Genomic DNA, 21,689 nt, shown 5'->3' with positions numbered 1-21,689 from the left:
CTCTGAATTTGAGTAATTCGTTTGTGTTATCTTGGTAAGAGCTCAGAAACAGGATGGTGTTTAAAGCCTGAAAAGCTAAATTTAAAGTATTCATGAAAGAAAAATGTTTTTAGATTTTTGTTAGGTAGTGTTGTGGGGAACTCGAACATTTCCTGGCTTTAACTCAAAAGGAATTACCTCTTAGTCATGATTTGTTGAAGCGTGGAACTCAGATTATTCAACTGGCTAAAGAAAGGCTGAAGGAGAACAATTGGATCAAGGGATAAGTCAAAAGGCGGCACGTGACTATGCTGCGAACAGTGAATATAGCAACACAGGAAAAAGGGGTTACAAGGCGGAATGGATGTAGTAGTTATTAAAGCATAAACCTTGCCATGCTGTTCAAAATTCTGGTTTAACATGTAAACAGTGGATAAGAGCACTTTGTGCCTCAATTTAAAGTCGGACTAAAAAACCTTGCGTTGTCCCCAGAGCATAGAGCAGTGGTCCCAAAACTTTTTCGACCCGCTGCTCCCTTGACCCATTGGCCATTGCCCGTGGCTCCCCACTGACAGCCATTAGCTTTCATGACTGTATGAGCCATATAGCTAATTGGATGACAGACAATTGTCTAAAGCTGAATTCATCCAAAACTGAGGTTTTGGTGCTGGGGAACAAACCCTCATTCTGGACTGATAGCTGGTGGCCGGTCCAACGTGGTTCTTTACCTAAACCAGTGCTCAAGGCCAAACATTTAGTAGGTGTCTTTGACACCAATCTGTCCTTTGAAGCGCAAATCAACTCGGTCACCTCAGCCTGCTTTTTAGGGCTCGCGCCCTGCGTTGCACTGCGCAGCACTGCTGCGCAGCAATAGTCCTTTTGTCCAGGTTTTGCAAATGGACCTGGAAAATGCACACGCCTTGTGCGTGTTATTTTCCATTTGCGGCCTGCTATTGTCCTTTCGCTGCGTGTTTTTTGTAAAATAGACACCGGTAGGCAAGAGTAGAGGACTGACAGGACGGAGAACAATCTCGTTAAATGTATAAAAAGACATGAGTCCTCTACTCTCGTGTATCTGTCAGAGGGGTGTACTATGAGATCAACCAGCATGAACGAAGTAATATTTCCCTTGCATGAGAGGAATGATTTAGAATACGACTTTGCCCTAGCTTTTAATCAATCCCCTTGTTTATGTACATCTCCTTCAAGAATGTAAAGACTGCCCTACACCATCTCATGAAGTGTATATTCTGTGTTGCTTGGAGGGGTGGCCCATCCACCCAGTTTTTATGTGATCACCCTTTAGGTTGTCTTTCTGGACGTGTGGACCTATAGGTCGGTGCTAGAGAAAGTGACCGGTGTGCACCGCATTGCCAAGTATTAGTCTGTGTAAATGGGTAGTTTAGGGAGTTGCAACATTGAGACTTAATGATAAGGGGTGGTTCCAGTTATCATGATCAAGTGTGGAATGTGAAGGATATGAGGGATGAATACAAGGATTGGCGTGCTTTGTTCCCTTCCTGTTAAGTAGTAGCTTGGAAATGCTCAAAGACTTTATGCACAGAATCTTCCAGAAGTATGTGGGCCAGGCCAAGGAGTTGAGCAGAATTAGGAGAATTGGACCAGCTGTGAGGTCAATACATTATTGGAAGCTTTTAGTCTTCCGAGTGGTTTTCTCCTGAGGTTTTGGCCTAGAAGCTCACATCTTCACTGAGAATTGATATTGATTTGAAGGCCATCAGTGACAGCATATGGATAGACTAGTGCCTCTTGCTCAATCCAGGAGACAGCATAGCAATACCACTAGTTCTTCCTTCACGAGGATTTAAGGGTATTGACTTTAATCATACCAACTAATGGGGCTTGTAGGTTAAACGTTATCTTTGGATTAGCATCTACAGCAACTGTTTCCCAGAAAGCCACATGTCTGCTGTTTCTAAGATAGCATCCCTGGTTGTGTGTAGGACACTCGTGAACATGAGCAGGCCTTAATTGAGGTACTGGAATTTTTCAAATCAGGTGGATTGACCATAGAGCGTGCAGATGTAGTACAAGAGTTAGTGGTGGGGATTATCTATGGCATCACATGAGTGGAAAGGGCATCACACTAAAGGAGTTTGTTGAAGGCGGTAATTATAGTTTTGAGTCCCAGTGACAAAGGTCTGCTACGTTACTTTTGTTTTTTTGCAGACTATTTTGGCAAGTTATTTCCCATTTTGCAGATAAGGGCCAATGTTTGAAGGGAGATAATTTAAAAACTAGAGGTGGTTTGTGGTGTGGGGACTGTCCGAGGATGTCTGAAACACTGAAAGTAGAAATTGATGATACTTTAAAATTGAAATATTTTAATTTACAGTACGAGTGTCTTTGGAGTAGATTATAGCAGATATTGGCACTGTACGGATGCAGATAGAGGATGGCCTGGCTGAAGTAGCTGCGTTTTTGATTACAGCAGAACCCAATTTTTTTTTGTTGAAAGATAAGCTATAGTATCTTTCGAGGGTTTCCTATTTTTTGGGGGGACAATTTGTGGGGAACTTTTATAATAAATTCTTGGTTTATTTGTTCACAATCAAGGAGTATCGTGAGAACATGTCTAGAAATATCAAGTGCAAAAATATTTTACAAGAATTTTCCGTCCAAGGGGAACATGTTGTTGGGTTTTCCAACGCCACAAAATAAATAGTTTATGTGCTATGCTACGTAATTGGTTTCATGTAGGGCACACTGGTAAGTGTGTTGAAAAGAAGTGCAAAGATGGACTTTTGGCAGCTGGGTGTTGAACAAGTGTTAGGAAAAAAAGTGAGTGATTGTGTAGGCTGAGCATTGAGTGACCAGGACAAAAGAAAGATGGGTTATCCTGTGAGAGGGATAGAACTTTCAGAAAAACTATGGCAGATGGTTGCATTATTTACATATTGCAGGTCACAGTGAAATATCTTGTGGACTTAGCAAGACATTCGATCTCTTACTTTCAAAGAACTCCCGATTGACCACTTTACAGGCCCTTTCAGTACAGAATAATTGACTTGGATCTGGGAGAAAACCCCAGGGCGCTCCAAAATGTTCTTTTACAAAGCAAACTCACCCACTTCTCTATAGGAGAAGTTTGGGCTAGCATGTAAGTTGTTCCCCCCTAACAACCATGCTGGAGCCAATACAAACACCCCATAGTGAAAGCACCATCTCCCCAGGGCCATGTATCTGTGGCGCACCTCCCCAGCCCCGCATTATATGCTGCAGCACCATTGCCTCAGCAAGAGCCAAAGGTTTTAAAAGAAGCATTTACAATGCAATAGGTCGCACTTTATTAAAGTTTGAGCTATTGGCATTGTAAATGACAATGCCTTTTATTCATTTGTTTTTAAAACCTGCAATCGGTGCATAAACATTTGCTTACGATGAGCAAGGCTGGCAGTAAAAGAGACTGTCAACCTTGCTTCTAATAAGCATTGACTATAAGTACAAAGTGCTTGTTTACGTACCAATGCAAATTAATAAAAGGCATTGTCATTTACAATGCCTACAGATTCGAGACCTATTGCATTGTAAATGCTTGTTTATTTTGAGGACATTTCTTCCGACAATACCTATGAACCAGAGGAAAATGGTGGCATCAGTGCTGATATCCTCAAGATTGGACTATTGCAATGCCCTTTTTAGGTCTCGCTGAGCCAAGGCATGCGCTGCCCTGCGAAAAATTTAGTGAGTGGCTTTTGAAAGTGCTACCAGAGGCTTTTGCTGGGCTCAAGCTTGCGGTCTCATGTGCGTGCACGCGCGCAGGCTCCATGTGGGTTTCTGTCAAGGCTCATTAAGCCTTGCGTATCTTGCACTCCCACCTTCTTCCTCTTTTCTTAAGGCTGTAACGCAATGAGGCTCGAGAATACTTCTGAGGGGGGCAGGGTGCAACATGTGTGAGCGTGGTTGCTTTTGTGGACGATCGGGGACGGGCAGAGAAGGAAAAGGACTCTGTCTCTTCCTTACTGCCCAGAGAAGACACGGACAAAGTCCTCTTCATTTCTGTGCTGGCAGCTGACCCTCCCTCCCCCCTCTTCCTATTATTCCCTCTCTTTCTGTCTTGCTCCTCACTTACTGAAAACCGTGATTTGAAGAAAAGGTTCACAACTTCTCTTTCCTTCTTTCATTTAGTTGCTACCCTGTGAAATGGATCCAAAAATGAAAAACACTCTTGCGGGAAATGCCCTTTTTCTAACATTTTTCTATTCCAAAGTGCAGCCTCAGGATAGAGAGATGAAAAATAAATACATAAATAAAGCAAGACAGAGTGCTTGCAAAGTGGCCAGATTGGTTTTATTCACATCCAAACACATCAGACTCACTTTACAGACTTTGCAGTGAAGCGCTACTTTTCTTTTATCATCTTTCTTTGAACAGCATTGTTGTCCCCAGGTGGGGAAATGCACCATTCCTGGATTTATTGAAAGACCTGGTTGATGGGTGGATTGGAAAACAAATTGTGTACCTGTATTTACGGATGTGGTCTTTTTAAAACATATGTTTACGTTTATTTAAGGATATAAGCAATGGAAATTTAAACGGTTCGCTTAACTTTTCAGGAAAAACCACTCACTGATTTCTGAATAGTGAGTGAGAGATCGTTAAGGTAACCATGTTGTTTCTGCATACATTTCACATGCTTTACTTAATCTTGCACTCCCTATGAATGTTTCCTTTTAATTTTTTTTTCCATGCAGCAAATTACTCTTATCAAATGTATAATTTGAATTAAGTCGCATCCTGGTGTTTATAGCAGGGCACAATTGGGTTGTAGCTGAAGGCAGTGTGAGTTTTTCTCAGTGGAGGAGATTGGAGTTCAGGGGGGAGAGGATGCGGTACTATGGCCAGAGCTGCCGTGGAGCCGGGTTCAGCCTTTATGACCAGTCCCCAAGACTACTCACCTGAGGGAGCACATTCCCATGCTAGTTCTTAGAAAGCCCCACGAGACCTTAGAAGCCCAGGTGTCTTAGCACCAGCAGGTGGACCTTTGCAGTGGCAAGTTTGGGTTAACTTGAAAGCTTGTCCACCACAATCCATACTGAAGTTCACCTCCAGCCTTGCGGGCAGGCCTACGAAGCAGCACACCCTAGAGCAACAGTGATCCAGTCACTGTGACTCGGTCACTGAGGTCACAGGAACAGTGTGACCACTCTGGGTACCTATTTCGTGTGGGTGTGTAGTGTTTGCAAGTATATTATGTTTTTTTAAAAACTTGCTGCCTCCTTCCTGGCCTCCAGCAACTTTCAGCAACAATAAAAATGTTATGATAACTTTGGTGATTAATGTTCTTCCTAGAGAGAGATCGGAGTTTTGTCTAGTGGAAGGGTTGACTCCTGGAAAGGTGGCACAGAGGGTTTATGTGCCTGCTGCAAAGAACATATACCATGTAGATCACAAAGTGCACATAATGTTAACTAGGTTAGTAGGTTACTGCTTGTGTCAAAGAGATCCATTTGTTACTTGCAGTTTATAAGTTAAAAGCGTATTTGGGGCATTGTGTGATTGGATTTATATTCCACTTTGTGAATGTATTCAAATGCCAATAACTCCTATTAAACCTTAAATAATCAAGTGTATCCATTGGTTGAATTAAATAACACAATAAGCTGTAACTGGTCGGTGAAATGCCAAACAAATACTAAAAATTTGGATGTTTGGCACATTCTGGCCACACCTCTGACTCTGCCCACTGATCCAATCCTTGGGTTATCCCTGCCCTCGGATTCTCCGCCCACAGTTCCCCTACTTTTTTTTCCCCCACTTCGACCACTGTGTACAATCATGGTCTTGAAACAGTGTAGCAAGGAGATGTATATCTACTCTGTGTGGTGAGGAATTGTAAACTCCGGAAGTTTAACTCTTCATCGCCCTTGGATTATGCTCCCTTGCACGCATTCAGTCGCTCTCGTTTTTCTCTCTCGTTTTCCCCGCCCTCTCTCTCTCTCCCCTTCCTTCACTGCCTCTCTCCCACCCCACTCTAGTCCTCTCCTCTTTCTCATGTTCTCATCCTTTCTTTATCTCGCACCTTCTCTCTCCATCTCTGTATCCTCTCCCCGTGTCTCTTTTTTGCTCTCTGTGTCATTGTCTATCTAAAGCACACACACTCTTCTTTCTCTGATTATCGGTTTCCTCTGCCCACCCCAAAACGCTTGCCTTTTCTTCTCTATCAAGTACTGTTTGAACGAACCAAGAAAAATATGATATCTTTATTTAAGGTGTTAAGAATATCATAACATTTACATCCAGATAGTCAGATTAGACATATTTTTTTCCTTTCAGGGCAATAAAAAGTTTTATTTAAATCTATATCCCAAGAAAACATTATAACTTCTAATATTGAAAAGTCTTTTCTCCTAATGGAAATTAAAGGTTAATGTTTCTGATTAAAGCATGTATTTTGAACACGCGCTTTTTAATCAATGTGTGTAATTTTTATAATTTTTAACTCTATTTAGCTTCAGAGCCGTACGGGTGAAATACAGATTCCATATGCTTTTCCCATCCGTTTCTGGCAGCCTGCTGTAATAGTGTAGAAAACTTGTCCCGAAATGAAGCTAATCACCCGGGACACTGACCCTTATTCCTTACAAACTTGCCACAGACAGTCTCAAAGCTCTCCCTGCAAAGCTCCTTGCCTTGACCGGTCTTGATGTTCTGCTCACTGGGTAAAAAGACAACTATCCAAACAGCTAAACATGTCAAGGCTGACTCGGGAACTACGGGGCATGTGTTTGCCAAGGACAACTGTCTGGCTTCTCAGGAGAGGAGCAGTAACTCATTTGCCTGGCCAGTTTTGCATGATTTTCTTGTCTGATTGGCACTTCTTAGTGCCGCCTGTTGGGTACTGCTTTGAGACAATTTTTTAAGATTAGGTGTCTGGGTAAGAAGTATCCCATGTGACCGATAACTCTTTTTATGGTGTATAAACTGTCTTCTGCAGATTCTTCACCCCTCCCTCTTCTCTCCTTTTGAGGTTGGGCCAGTACTAGAAAGGTTCCATTGTAGGTTCGGGTTGATACTTACATCTGTCTAGTTTCCCCCTCCTTTGGCTTTGGTTGGCCGCCAGGAAAAACAAGCACTGGAATAGCCAATAGGTTTCGCCTTTGGGACCTTATAAGTGTTTAGCCATGCAACAGTTGATGTTGATGCACCAAGGATATTGTGCTGCATAACTAAATACTTATAAGGTCCCAAAAGCGAGACCTATTGGCTATACCAATGCTTGTTTCTAATGTTCCCAAACACAGTATTTAAAAGTTACAGATTGCTCAGAATGCAGCAGCAAGAGTACTTCTGGGTATTTCTAAATTCGCCTCCACAGCTTTACTCCATCTTCTCTGGCTATCGGTAGCCAAGGGTATCCAATTTAAAGCCCTCTGCACTGCCTTTAAACCACTCAACTTAGGGCCAATGCAACTGGCGAAATTCTTTAAGCCATATATACCAGCAAGATCCCTTAGATCTGCCGAACATATAAACATAATTGTTTAGAGTTAGCAGGGCTCGATGGGGTGGCAAGAGTTTCACTGCCACAGCAACTAAGCTGTGGAACTCCTTTCCAATCTCCATTTAAAAAAAAGAGCCCAGTCTGTTAAAATTTAGAAAGGGCCTAAAAACTTGCTGTTTAAAGCATAACTCATGCTCAGTCCGTCTTGATCTGTATGTGTTAAGGGCAGCATCTAGGCACCCTAGGGTTTTGTCACGCTTTATATATTCTTCTTCTTCTTCTTCTTCAACATCATCATCATCACAGTTACTCTTTTGGGAGGATAGGGGGGGTTGAGGGGGGGGGGGGGGGGTACGTAAGCCCAGCCTCCGTATAACTTGCAATTATTCTCCCTGAAAATAATTGGGATGAAGCTGCTGAAAGTATTGTAATCATATACCCAGGGTATTTTGTATTACTAAAGCGGTGCCTCTAATAAAATATTCCTAGTTACACTTCTTTGGCCATGCCTTTTTAGAGTACCCTCTCAAACTTAGTTATCCCACTTACAGTGCTAGATAGCACCCCTATGCATGAGGACCCAATTTCTAAAGTGTTTCTGCGCTTGAAGAATATTTGCATGCACTTCTATTTCTACCCATGTCATACGTGCCAACACACCAGTCTAAGCAGGGTGACTCACGGTTTTTTAAACCACATGCAGCTTTACTTTTGCTGTCTCCTCCCTAGAATTGCCTCTGAATCAATGAAAGTCAGATAAATTCCTCCAATGATTATTATTATTTTGTTTAAACATCTCTCTCGCTTGCTTCCAAATGTCAATACTAAATAATACTTACTGTGTTTAATAGTCAGGACAACTGTACTTTCCTGATAACTTGCATTGGTGTAAAATGCATTGGTGTAAAATGCATTCGGAAAAAAAGAAACTATTAACGAGTCTAACAAAATAAATCGGGCATCTTCCGCTTAATTTGGGAGTGTTGGAACGTGGGGATCCAGTGAAATATGGAGGTCATCTCTCCGACATGCCATCAATTAAAATCACTAAGTTTACAGCTTTAGGCATGTCACTTACAAACCATCTTCATCATGTGTTTAAGTCTACTTAGATTAACTGAAGCCAACAGACTCTTGAACATTAAATGCATTACAGTGCTTGGTGTGCGGCTCCCCTGGCTAGGTTTCCCCAGGGAGCCACGGCACACAGTTTGGGAACCACTGGGCCATAGAGCAAAGCAAGTAACTGAGCACTAACACCTTTGCTTCTCAAATCACAACAAATAATGCTGCCACAAGACAAAACACCCAACACACTATCTATGTAGGTTAAGTGACCTAACAAACAAAAAGTCAAATTGCTCTGTGACTCAGGAAGGGGTGAAATCAAAATAAAAATAGCTTGCACACATATTTCAGCTCAGCTATAAACAGAAGAACATGACCTGCAGCTGTTTCACAAGTGCTTTCTCAGTTCAATACTTTCTCACATGTCACAGTCTAAATTGGATTTGCTTGTTACTCGAAATAACCACTTTCTGCTCAGAGTTCATTTACATGGTTGTACTTTCAAAAGATGAAACAAAGCACACATGCTTTACTTAAAACAGGTCATAAATACTCATTGTTGGCGATGAATTCACTTTCCTTCGTCGGCATTCCCATTATGAAACAGAAACAGGCTGGATAACTACAACTTTACAAACACCCATTGACGTCATGTCTTCTTCCCTTTCAACCAAGCCTGAGCGAAATTTCCATTATGCTGGCTTCATCTTGCATAATTTTGGTATTTTTACGTTACGCCTCTTAAGCAAAATTCCTAAAATCACGATATTACACACATTGCATAACTGCAAGCTGTTTGCAAAAAAAAAAAATTAAGCTCGAATGCATAGGACCAATGCGAGAGACCAGAAAGTAAGGGGCTCCCATTTGAGTTGCTTTTGTGTTTTTGTAGTATTCTTTAAAGCAAAATGTGCGACAGGAGGCTGATCTTGCACTAAAATATAGTGCAAACTAATACAAGTTCCGCGGAAAACAGCCTCCCCGGTTTTGGTCGTTACTATTGTTCCCGTACTCTGGTGCCACATGGCATAATTACAATTTACAGCGGAATCATGCAACATGGCATAATTTCACTCAAATCTAGTTTAATGTGGGGGCATGGTTTACCATTGAAGAACATGGCCATTTGAGCTTCCAGTTCCGCTGAAGAAGGATTCCTTGATACCTTAGCAGAGGTCTTCAAACTGTGGGGGGGCCCACCTGGTGGGTGTGGATGAGTTCCCATGGGGGCGCAGAGGCCTCCTAAAGTCAGGTAAATAAAGGCCTGAAAGTGCAGAAATGTTTATCTGCTGCATTTCCAGGCGGTCTTCATTTACTTGGGGGCAGAGGTCAGCGAGTGTGCTGCTGTGGGCTTGGCTGGGCAGTGTGTGGAGTCTTATCTCTGGCACGCTCGAGTTTTTCACAGGTCTTTAAAGCCATTTGCATATTTACATGCCTTTGCAAACTGGTTACCAAGACTTTGTTTTTTTACTGGTTCCAGTACTCCCTAGGCTCCCACTCTGCCTATTCATTAAATTTGTGTTTTACAATTACTGCTATAGTGTGAAAAAACATTTAATGAAAAGGAATATAAAGTAGGGTTGCCAATAGAAAAATGCCAGCCATGTGTTATTTAAAGAGCCTGCAAAGACCTTGTCTTGACACTAAATCGGGTTAAAAATAAATACCTATGTATTCATTTGTAATTTTACTTTTCTGTCTTTATTCCCTTTAATTTTCAGTCATGAATCATTCAGGTTCCCCTAGAACACAATTAAAAGTGCCTTTCATTTATATTTGCTGTTCAAAGTAAGCACAGATAAGTGCTGAAAATACGGCTTTAGATGACTGTTCATTTCTGTACCGTCTGCTACATCAAAATAATGAGCTGACTATCCTAATCATATGACTGGAAGTTTGTTGCAGGATTAGCACATTATTTATTTCCTTCACCCTCGATCCCTGATTAATACCATAATAGCATAACTTATATCTGAAACACAATGTCACCGTCAATAACATGCTGATTTACTTCAAGTGTCTGGGAATTTACCCTGCATTCAGACAACTCACTCCTCATTCTCTTCCTTCACTTTCACGCTCACCCTGCACTCACAGCGCATAGTTATGGATTTACCACTTTTGGCACATAATCCATCGTCTGCTGCATAATTTACAGATTTAGAAAACTTGTTTCCAGTTCAAACGGTTCAAAGTTACAAAAAAAATGCAGCAACACGTTACTTTGCAGTGGAAGGTCCTTTCGAAAGGTTGACTGGTCACCTTACTGTTGCTCATTGCTATATGTGGGTGTTAATATAGTACTTATGAGGGGCAATAAAGGCAAGGAGAGTGTTAATGAATGTAAAAATCGCACACCCCTGCCTTGCAGATTGTTCTTATCGGTGTTGTAATTTCAGATGCTATCAATGAGGTCATAGAACAGGTCATGAGTGATGTAATAAAAAGTGCACGATGAGAACTCTTGCACTTGTCTTTATAATGCCCAACAACTAAGTTGAGGATGAGGCAGCCAATCAGACCTTATCTTGAGATAAGTGTGCTCCGCGTATCCTCCACAAGTGACCAGATTTAAACCAAATTACAGAAAGCACGGTCTCTAAACCAAGATTTAGCTTTCTGCTGAATATGGTGTAATTCCGTTCTGCCATGTTTGCGGAATTGCTCATTGGTTAAACAGGTTTTGGGACCGCGCCCCTTTTTTATTTTTCGCCACCTGCTTCACAGATCACCCCAATACTTTCAAAGCAAGAAATCCATTGTGGTCTTAATTGGAACTATCCAGTTTTGACCGCCACAGAAATAAATACCTGATATGGATATACCTCCCTCTATCCCTCCCACCCTCCCCTACTGGCGAACGCCAGTAGGTAGTTATAGTTAGTACCATGTTTCCATAGGAAAATCAATTTTAGACTTGCCTTTAACTTCGGCATCGTTTGACGAATCTTTATGAAATTTTCCCCAAAAAAATGCTCCGGTGACTCTTGCTGGACATAGAATATTTCAGGTCGATTTGTGAAGCATGGGCTGAGCAAATTGGGGTTGAAAAAAAGGGTGCCTTTGTATTCGTAATTCCTATAGGATCCTGTGAACACAACTACAGCCCGAACCACTGAATGGAATTACACCAAATTTGACAGAAAGGTAGGTTTTGTTACGCAGATTGTGCTTTTTGTTATTTGGGGCAAATCCGTTCAGTAGTTCTTGAGGAAATTTAAATTGACAATAATAGTTAAATCTGTGGCTGCGGATATTTTCCCACAATCCGAAATTCATTACGAATGCGACCGCCAACAGGAATGCAGTGATTGGCTAGACGCAACCTGACCAGAAAGTTGCGGCCACCATTTTATCTATCGAGAACGGTTCTCACAGCTGAAAATTTCTGTGAAAGCTAACAGAATGGGTCAGGGTGGAGGTACTCTGACCCCATGTTTGAGATATGAGGGTGGTAATGACATAAGTTGTGTACCCGAAATATATTCTTTTAAAAAAAAAATTTTTAAATTGTGCGCGATATTCACCACGACTACAGAGTGGCCACTGAGTACAGTTGTGACCATCACAGTGACATTGTGAATATTGGTGAAAATATAAAAGAAAAAGTGTATATATATATATATATATATATATATATATACATACACACACACCCTCGTGTGTCACAGTCACAGACTCATAAACCTATTCACAAATCCACTCTGACACCCACTCACATACCCACTCAGAGACTCATATGTGTACTCATATAGCACTAAGAGGCTCATGCGCCCACTCACATACATACTCCGAGACTTATACACCCAGTCACAGACCCACTCAGAATCATACACTCACTCACAGACCCACTATGAGACTTATGCTTCCATTCAAACTCCCACTGATAGACTGATGTACCCACTCACACACCCAATCACAGACCCACTCCAACACTTATGCACCCCTTCATAGATCCAGTTACAAACTCATATATGATGATAATGATAATGATAATGCTATTTATAAAGCGCACAAATACCAAAATGGTGTCTCGGTGCTAAGGACAGCAAGTACCCAACAAAAGCGCCCCCTCACTGAAACAACCACGTTTTCAGGCTTTTTCTAAAACTCAAGAGGGGACTGGCCTTCCTGATCTCAAGTGGAAGAGAATTCCACAGCCTGGATGTACTGTACTGGAAGCTACGTCCACCCCAGTGTAAGGTCCGGATTTTAGGCACCACCAGCAGATTTGCCCCCATAGAACGGAGCTGTCTAGCTGGCTGATACAACACAAAGAGCTTCTGAAGAAAAGACGGACCATTCTGCACACACCCAATCACAGACCCACTCCAACACTTATGCACCCATTCATAGATCCAGTTACAAACTCATATATGATGATAATGATAATGATAATGCTATTTATAAAGCGCACAAATACCAAAATGGTGTCTCTGTGCTAAGGACAGCAAGTACCCAACAAAAGCGCCCCTCACTGAAACAGCCAAGTTTTCAGGCTTTTTCTAAAACTCAAGAGGGGACTGGCCTTCCTGATCTCTAGTGGAAGAGAATTCCACAGCCTGGATGTACTGTACTGGAAGCTCCGCCCAGCCCAGTGCAAGGTCCGGATTTTAGGCACCACCACCAGATTTGCCCCCATAGAACGGAGCTGTCTAGCTGGCTGATACCACACAAAGAGCTTCTGAAGAAAAGACGGACCATTCTGCATCAGGGCTTTATAGGCCACACAAAGAGCCTTAAATTTGATTCATTGCACCACTGTAAGCCAGTGCAGCTTCCGAATTTCCTCTGAGACAGACTTATACCGAGGCAGATTCACCAAGAGACCAGCCGCCGAATTCTGCACTACCTGGAGTTTCTTCAGACACTGCTTTTGAGCATTCAAATAAAGCCCATTGCAGTAGTCCAACTTTGACTGTATAAGGAAGGTAACCACCGTTTTCTGCGTATGAGCTGGAATATAGGGTAGTACCTTCCTAATTTTCTTTATGAGGAAGTGTGAAGCAGACACAATGGCGTTAGTTTGTTGAACAAACGTCAATCCGTTGTCAATCAACACACCCAAGTTTTTAGGGCTTGCCAGGCGTTGCAGCGCGAAGCGCTGCCGCTAGCGAGCCTTATTGTTGCCGTGTTGCCTCCCCAAGTGGTACAGACCGGTGCAGGAGCAGACACCAGTCTGTGAACGCGCGAGCCGCAGGGAACGCCAACGTGCACGCTCACGGCGTCACGCTCCTGCCCTCCCGCGTCTCTTCCAAGGCGCGCTCCAGGCCAACTTTTTTTTCTGGCTCCTCAAACTGTACTTTTCAATATTTGATGCTTTTAATAAGCAGCGCGGCATGCTGCACTGCTTGCTACTGGGGGTGAGTGTTTGATTTGTTCAAACGCTCCGTCCATCATCCCCTTTTCTATCGCTTTGTTCGCCCTAAGTGTGGCAGGGTATGCTCAGACGTGAGTCCCTTGTTCACTTGGCCACTGGATTCAAGATAGCCTGGCTGATGAGGATTATGAATCCGAAACTGGTCCCAGGATGCTTGTTTCCGGTCCAGGGAAGACATGGCTTGGCAGTTCGGGCTGGACTGTTCCCATAAGGCACAGGGTCAGACTGATTTGCATATAGCCATGTCTGAACTGGGGTGGCTGAGTGAACTAAAGAATGGTGATGGATTAAACCCAGATCAGTTGACTGGGGGTGAGTGTTTGATTTGTTCAAACGCTCCGTCCATCATCCCCTTTTGTATCGCACTGCTTACTAAAAGCATCAAATATTGGAAAAAAAGAGTCGGAAATTGGCGTGAGCCGGTCGGTGTAATTTTTACTGTCAGCACTTTTTTATTTAACTTGCGTGTTGGATGCATTTACTACTACAAATAAAGAGTGCGCCGTGCTTTTGCTGGTTTTGTCTTGGGCCGCTACTGGCCCGCTCTGCACAACAGCTTCCGTCATAACACTGCCTTTCTTCTGTGTTCACGGTTTGTGGTATCCTAGGAATGCACTCTCCTTTTCCAAGTTCGCACCCTATCGTACCATTCTCTTTGTAACGTTGCGAACCCCACGCCCCAGGACTGGAAACAGCTAAGCTGAGCCTCTGTTGTACGAAAGCAGATTGTGCGACGTCATGACGATCCATCATGCCCAATATTTCCAGGACCGTCCCTGGGGGTGGAGTAACCTAGAGACGGCCTAAGCCTGGTGTTTGGGTTTTGTTTACAATTCCACAGGCACGAGCCCTTTAAAGCAGAGTATTTGTCTGTCTTGTCCTCAGAGTCCCTTGTCTGTGGTGTGAGACGAGAGGCAACTCTTTTGTGAGACTGACTTTCAGCCGGGCCAGTGCGAGAGAGTACAGACGTTAAATGCGAGTCTACCGTGAGTTTCCGGAATATAGTGGGGCAAATACACGTTTTTAGCATAGGGTAATGTAATGGCAGTCTAATATATGAACTGGACCGAGGTAGTGGGGTGGGCTACTTGAATGTTTTCAGTTAGTGGAAGGGACATGTTTCGGACCTATTTCACACTTTACGTTGCTCACTTTCGTTCATTTGGGTGTGCTCTTCTTGATGTATTCTGCTGCAATAGTCCGAGTAACTATTTTTTATACAGCTTTTCATTTCGCACTTTTGTGTGCTGCAAATATGTGTTTTATATTACCCTTTTTTGTACACCATTTTACTGACGTCTTACGGATATAAGGCTAAACCAGTCTTGCATTTTCAAGGCAGGGATGCGGTGTCTCCATGTCTATTGAAGGTTGGGATGTCTGAATTTCTCAGACCTGGTTTTCGCTGCCTCTTCTCGATTCCAGGAGCCCGATCTCGCGATGTATTGGGACCTAGATTACCAACTGGGGGTGTAACTCTCAGTAGAATAATTTTTTTAATCCATCAGAAGAGTTTGGGCGTATTTCTTAGATCTTTTGGAAGGTAATGGGGAATCACTAGTGAGGATTTTATTGTAAGCATGGAAGCCTTTGTATTGTGTGACTAACTGCATTTATTTAGGTCTTGCTATATTCAGTTTTAGTTTAAATTGATCATGTTTTCAGTTCTTCAAAAAGTATGTATATATGTATGTGTGTTCTTATATAGCGCTCGACTTACCCTTGGGCATCTCAGCGCTTGCATTGGGAACCCGTCCTGGCTTTTTCCCTGTGAGATAACTTGTACTGGGCATCCCCAAGGTGAAAGCCAGGCATCCCGCAGCTGGGGGGGGCGTAGTGGAGATTAAGTAAGCTATTGCCCAGAGTTGCAGAGTGTGAACCCGTGATTCGAGTAGGCACCGAAGTGAGAATTATCGAGTCGTGGACACTTGGGCTCAGACCCTGCCGCATCGGGAATTGAACCCTGGTCCCGGGTCTGACCTCTGCTTCAGGGTATGCCTCATCTAACCAGTTAGCCACACTTCTCCACAAGTAGAATAGGAAATACAGGGAAAGTGAGTATGAGATCACCACCAGGCTTACCTGTGTTTTTCGTGCTTTGTCATTGCCTGGAGGATTTCTGCACCAAACCCAAGGCTTTTTGAAGATGGTTACGTTGTTCAATTTGAGTTACCTTTAGATTTTGAAGATGTGATATAAAAAAAAAATGTTTGAATGAAGTTAGAAAATTAGGTTCATTTTATGCTGTTTGGTGCTTTTTTAGGTCTCGGCTAGTAACGCGCTGAAAGCGTGTTCTCGCCAGAGAACTATTGTCGGCGTCTCAGCAGTCTGAGAACACCAAAGTGAGACAAGACCTGGCCGCGCGCAGCGTTTCCCCATAGGATAACGTTGTGCGCGCGGCCAGGTCTTGTCTCCACAGCATTCCAGGGCTGACCGGATCGCGTCGCACGCCTCTCTCGAATGCAGGGGGAGTCTGCAGAGAGGCGCGCAGCGCTGATAAACAGGCAGGCACTGAAAAAACGCTTTAATGCCATCAGGTCCGGTTCGCGCAATGTAAATGCGAGCACTTTTAAATTTAAAATCATCATATCCCGCCTCGGTGTAAATAAACCTACCTCAACAGGAGGAGAAGTGTGTATATACGGCGGGACCGCAGTGACCTGGTTGCGGTTCTGTGTGCGAAGCTCTGCTGCTGCTAACCAACCTCGCATCCCGAGTGTAAACCGGGCTGGCCCCGGCCCGGATCATGGTCTGCGGGTCCTGGGTTGCTTCTGTAAGGCCTCCTTTCACTGCTCACCTTCAGCCCGGGGTGCAGGAGGACGGCGAGCCGCGCCCGCCAAACACAACTCCGCAGGCTCCAGACAGGACACCTTCCTCGGAGGGAGACCAGCTCGAATATGTATATATTAAACTCATTCCATCGACCTGGATATTTTTGTCATATTTAAACTTTGTCGGTAAAAGAGATGTGTGGTAGTAAGAGGATTCTGCCTGTGAAGTATTCAATATCGTTAAGGCACCAACAGGAGTTTTGATGACGCTGGTTGGGGTTTTAAATCATAAACTAGAAAGTCTTACTATGTGGTGCGGGCTAAAGCCTGCCAATGAACCATCTATTCATTCACCCTGGCAGGGTGAATGAGAGAAATCTCGAGCCGCGCTAAGATGGAATGCCCAGCGCGCCACCTACAAATACTGCAACATGCAGGGTTTGCTTCCTGCAGCCCTCGCCTTAGCAGGCCGGGTAGGGATTGTAAGTGGCAGCCCCTCTGCCTCGGTGAAGGGTGACGGTCGGGTCCGTGTGCGTTGAGCAATGAGTTCCCAGGAAGCGTGTGTGCTCTGAGTTCACACTTTGGCTGGCCAGTAGAGACACAGACACGCAAATACACCAGGGCACATATAAACATGAACAAACATGCACACATCGAAACACAAGCACATAAAAGCACAGACACACGCAAATACACCAGGGCACATATAAGCATGAACACACATGCACACATCGAAACACAAGCACACAAAAGCACAGACACGCAAATACACCAGGGCACATATAAGCCCGCACACATCGAAGCACAAGCACATACATGCACACAAATACACCAGTGCACATATAAGCACGCACATCGAAACGCACGCACATAAAAGCACAGACACGCAAATACACCAAGGCACATATAAGCACACACACATCGAAGCACAAGCACATACATGCACACAAATACACCAGGGCACATATAAGCACGCACATCGAAACACACGCACATAAAAGCACAGACATGCAAATACACCAGGGCACATAGAAGACCGCGCACACATGCAAGCACCTACACAATAACACATTTCTATATTGCCATGCAAGTACACAAGCAAACACAAATATAAGCCCACAGATGCATACACACATATATAGGCACTCACGCAGCCCACACAATTGCACATGGTTCCATTCGGCTACATAAAAATGCACACTCCATGCCACACAGAAACACGTAAAAGTTTGTTCAGATATGCCACGTGGATCCATGCACACACGAGGCATACACGCTCTCAAGCCAACACATACATCCAAACGCACACACATGGATCCGTGCACAATGTGTCACACACACACATGCACAGGCAAACACGGCCACCTGTTCACACATTCATCACTGCTCTTGTGCTACATGGAATATTACAGTTGATGTTGCAATATTTAGAAATGCCAATAGCTCAAACTTAATTAACCCGAGACCTATTGCATTGCAAATACTTGTTGTATGTTGCTTTAGTGCTTGCTGTTTAGGCATCTTAAACCTCACTTTGCTGTTTCGTCATCTTAAACCTCACTGTGCTATCCACTAATCGACCCTGCCCATTCATTTGTTTTGATTTTACTGTTATAAATTCCTGAGTGTGCTGCTTTGTTGTGTAGAAGTATGTACGTGGACATGCTTAAAGATGCAGAAAAAATACTCGCTTGCCAAAAGTAGCCCCTATGCAATATTTTGCTGTTTTTGCCTATTAAGTTGACCATTTCTAACACATGCTTAATCTTCTGACTGATTTTTATGACCTCGTTTTTGAGGGTAGAGCGTACTATACTAATGAGTTTGATCAGCAATGAAGCACTACTACTGCCCTGGATGATTCATTGTGGGGCTTAATGCCTAGGACAGCATTGAATATAACACACAGTTACCAAAATATTCCCCCTAACAAAATGCCACACCTAGACCTATTGGCTTTGGCAATGCTTTTTTGTTTTTGGTTTTTTTAAGGCTCATTGCGGCCTTTGTAAGCTTTTTAGAGTACCACTAGGGAAACAAGCATTAAAATGCAATAGGTCTCGCCTTTCTTTAAGTTAAAGCCATTTACTTTGCTACACAATACCATTAGCAAAGCAAGTGGCTTTAACTTAATCTAATGCGAGACCTATTGCATTTTCAATGCTTGTTTGTCTTTGCCGTTGGGGTAAGCGGAGCACCCATTTCTGCTGGCCACCAAAGAGTGCTCCTGGAGGGCTGTAAATTGCCGAAAATCAAAACTTCCGACTTGTTGGGAGTTTAATTTAAGGCGCATCCACTACTAATTTATCCACTCACATAGTCATACACCCAATCACATCCAACTGTGACACTTATACACCCACTTACACACCCAATCTGACACTCATACACAGAGTCAGGGACTTTGAATGTGGTGGTGGATATTGAATTTCTGCTTTTGCTCTGCGTTTTCGCGACGTATTCGCAATGGTCGTGGTTACCTGTGTCGTTGCGACTCCCAAGGTCTTCACGAAAACAGAAAATAGGTTTTAGATAGTTTTTATAGAAACTCAATCGAAATATACGAATTTTAACAGTACAGTAATAAACCCCTAGTGTAAAATACTGTAATATGTGTACATATAAAAAAGGAATGATCGATCCTTGGGGGTCAACTACCCCTTCTGTTACCTCCAGAAAGTCCCAACACAGCAGGATTCCTGAGAGGTGGTTGGAATTCCCCGCCCCCTTTGTCCACCACTCTTTAAACACAACATAGCTTTTCAATGAAGAAACAAAGGTTACAGGCACCTTATAGTTAGGAATTAGCATTTTAAAAAACGTTAGATATTAACAGAAAAGTTACATGGAAGTTATAATTAATTATAATTTGGCCTCACATATTACATCACTCATGACATGGTCAGTGGTATCAGTCATGACATCTCAAATGACATCATCCAGTCACTGGGAGTGTTTTTCAAAAAGTGCATGAGTGTTAAATATATATATATATACACAAAGCTGTATTGATGAATCCAGTGGGTGTTATGAGTGGCTGTATGGATGACTCAGTGCGTATGTGACATAATTGAAAGGGCATTGTTTTGACTTATACTGGGTGCTCCCTTGTGTCTGGACAAAGCTAAACCTCTCTGAAGAGCTCTAATCAGAGCAAAAGTTGGGTCTGGGATTGTTTTTTTTCATTTCAGGTTGGCGTGGATGGTATTTTACCAATCCAAAGCTGTAATACTGTGCCTGGACTGGTAAAGGTTTTTTGCCATTATACAGCTCGGCATGGATAGCACTGTGCTAATCCTATGCTTAAAGATTTTGCTGTGAAAATGGCAAAATACTTTGTTCCTTTCTACCTTGGCGTGAATGGCACTGTGCTAATCCTATGCTTAAAGACTTCGACAAAAAAGCAGAAATTTGCGGTGAGCAAATTTAGAGTGCTCTATACTAGAGCTGCTTTTCACCTAGACTTGAGAACTACCCAGTGTTCCCTGCTTTTTTTGCATATACACAAATATACACACATACACACTCACACATATAAATAGCAATATATTTATAGATAGGTTGACAGATCGATAGATAGACAGATAAATCCAAGGAAAACAAGCATTTACAATGCAACGGTTTCGCCTTTGGAAAAGTTAGAGCTATTGTCATTGTAAATGACAACTTTTATATTTATGTGATGGTTTTGAAAACAGATAAATAAATGGCATTGTCATTTACATTGCCAATAGCTTAATTTCTCGCAAATGTGAGACCTATTGAACCCTACGGACGAGCTCAGCAGACAGCAATTACTACCACACACACACACACCCAGAGCCAGCCACACACACCCAGAGCCACACACACACACCCAGAGCCACACACACACACACCCAGAGCCACACACACACACACACACACACCCAGAGCCACACACACACACACACACCCAGAGCCACACACACACACCCAGAGCCACACACACACACCGAGCCACACACACACACACCCAGAGCCACACACACACACCCACTCTCCCCGCGCCTAACAAAATAAGCCCCCACCGCTTTGTGGCACTCTACACTCTCTCTCTTGTATCAACCGGTGGTGCACTTTGGCCATAGAGCCTACTGTTCAGTGAACCAAATAACTACCTTCTGTGGGCACAGGCTCAGTAACACATTGTCCACTGAGGCAAACACGTCTCTAACCCCTGTATGGTGGTGGTGGCACGTTCGTCACTGTCCTGTACCGATGACCATCCCTCACCCCATGAGACAGTGCCCACTGTCCTGGCGAGGGAGGGAAAGCGAGAAGACTTCGCGGCGAGAGTGTGAATAAGAATTCCTTACAAATGCACTAGGGGAGACATACGTCTGCTAGAACACATGTACTGCACTGCTGAAGTGTAACTTCCAGCGGTCGCTATTTCACTGACGAATGGCTTGCGATAGGAGGAAACATATGGTACCAGATGCTACCACAATACCGTTACCATGGCAAAGGTACCAACACCCTGGTGCAGCACCATTCAAGAGCATGCACAGTTATCAGACAGGAATTCAAACAGGGCAAATAGCTGGGTTAATGCCGCGCAGGCCAGACCGCGGGAACACGGATCAAAGAACAACGCCTGCTACAAACCAGCTTTGAATACAGACGCACAGCTGCAGGAGCCAGCACGGCTTCGGTTACAAGCATGCATTGATGAGAGTTGTTTCCAATATGAAACTTGACGTGGGAGCCTCATTGCAAAGGCGTGCATGCAGAGAAAGTGTTTTCCAGCTGCAAGCAGCAGAGCAGGCTGAAGCCACAACCACAATGTTTACCACACACAACCCAATCTACCCCTCACATGCCCCACCTAGCTGTCACGCCCAGACCACCACAAGGGGTCACTGCACTCACACCTTTTTACCAGTCTAACCCCGTTAGTGATCACTGCCAGGTAGCCGCAAACTGCATTCTGGTGAATATAGTTTCCCCCCCGCCACCCCAGGTTTCACCCCCTTTGTGCGCCTCCTGCCTCTTTGTTCGAGGC

The 21,689-nt window shown here is 43.6% G+C and overlaps 1 protein-coding gene across 3 annotated transcripts in view; it reads right to left on the bottom strand.

Annotated features, from left to right (window-relative positions):
- The window catches only part of GOLGA4 (golgin A4), an 853,888-nt gene that overhangs the window by 764,535 nt on the left and 67,664 nt on the right, over positions 1-21,689 (bottom strand). The window lies entirely within an intron of this gene.

The sequence above is a fragment of the Lissotriton vulgaris genome, chromosome 4_1 (assembly GCF_964263255.1).
Source record: "Lissotriton vulgaris chromosome 4_1, aLisVul1.2, whole genome shotgun sequence".
NCBI lineage: Eukaryota > Metazoa > Chordata > Amphibia > Caudata > Salamandridae > Lissotriton > Lissotriton vulgaris.
This window is presented reverse-complemented; position numbering and strand designations above follow the sequence as displayed.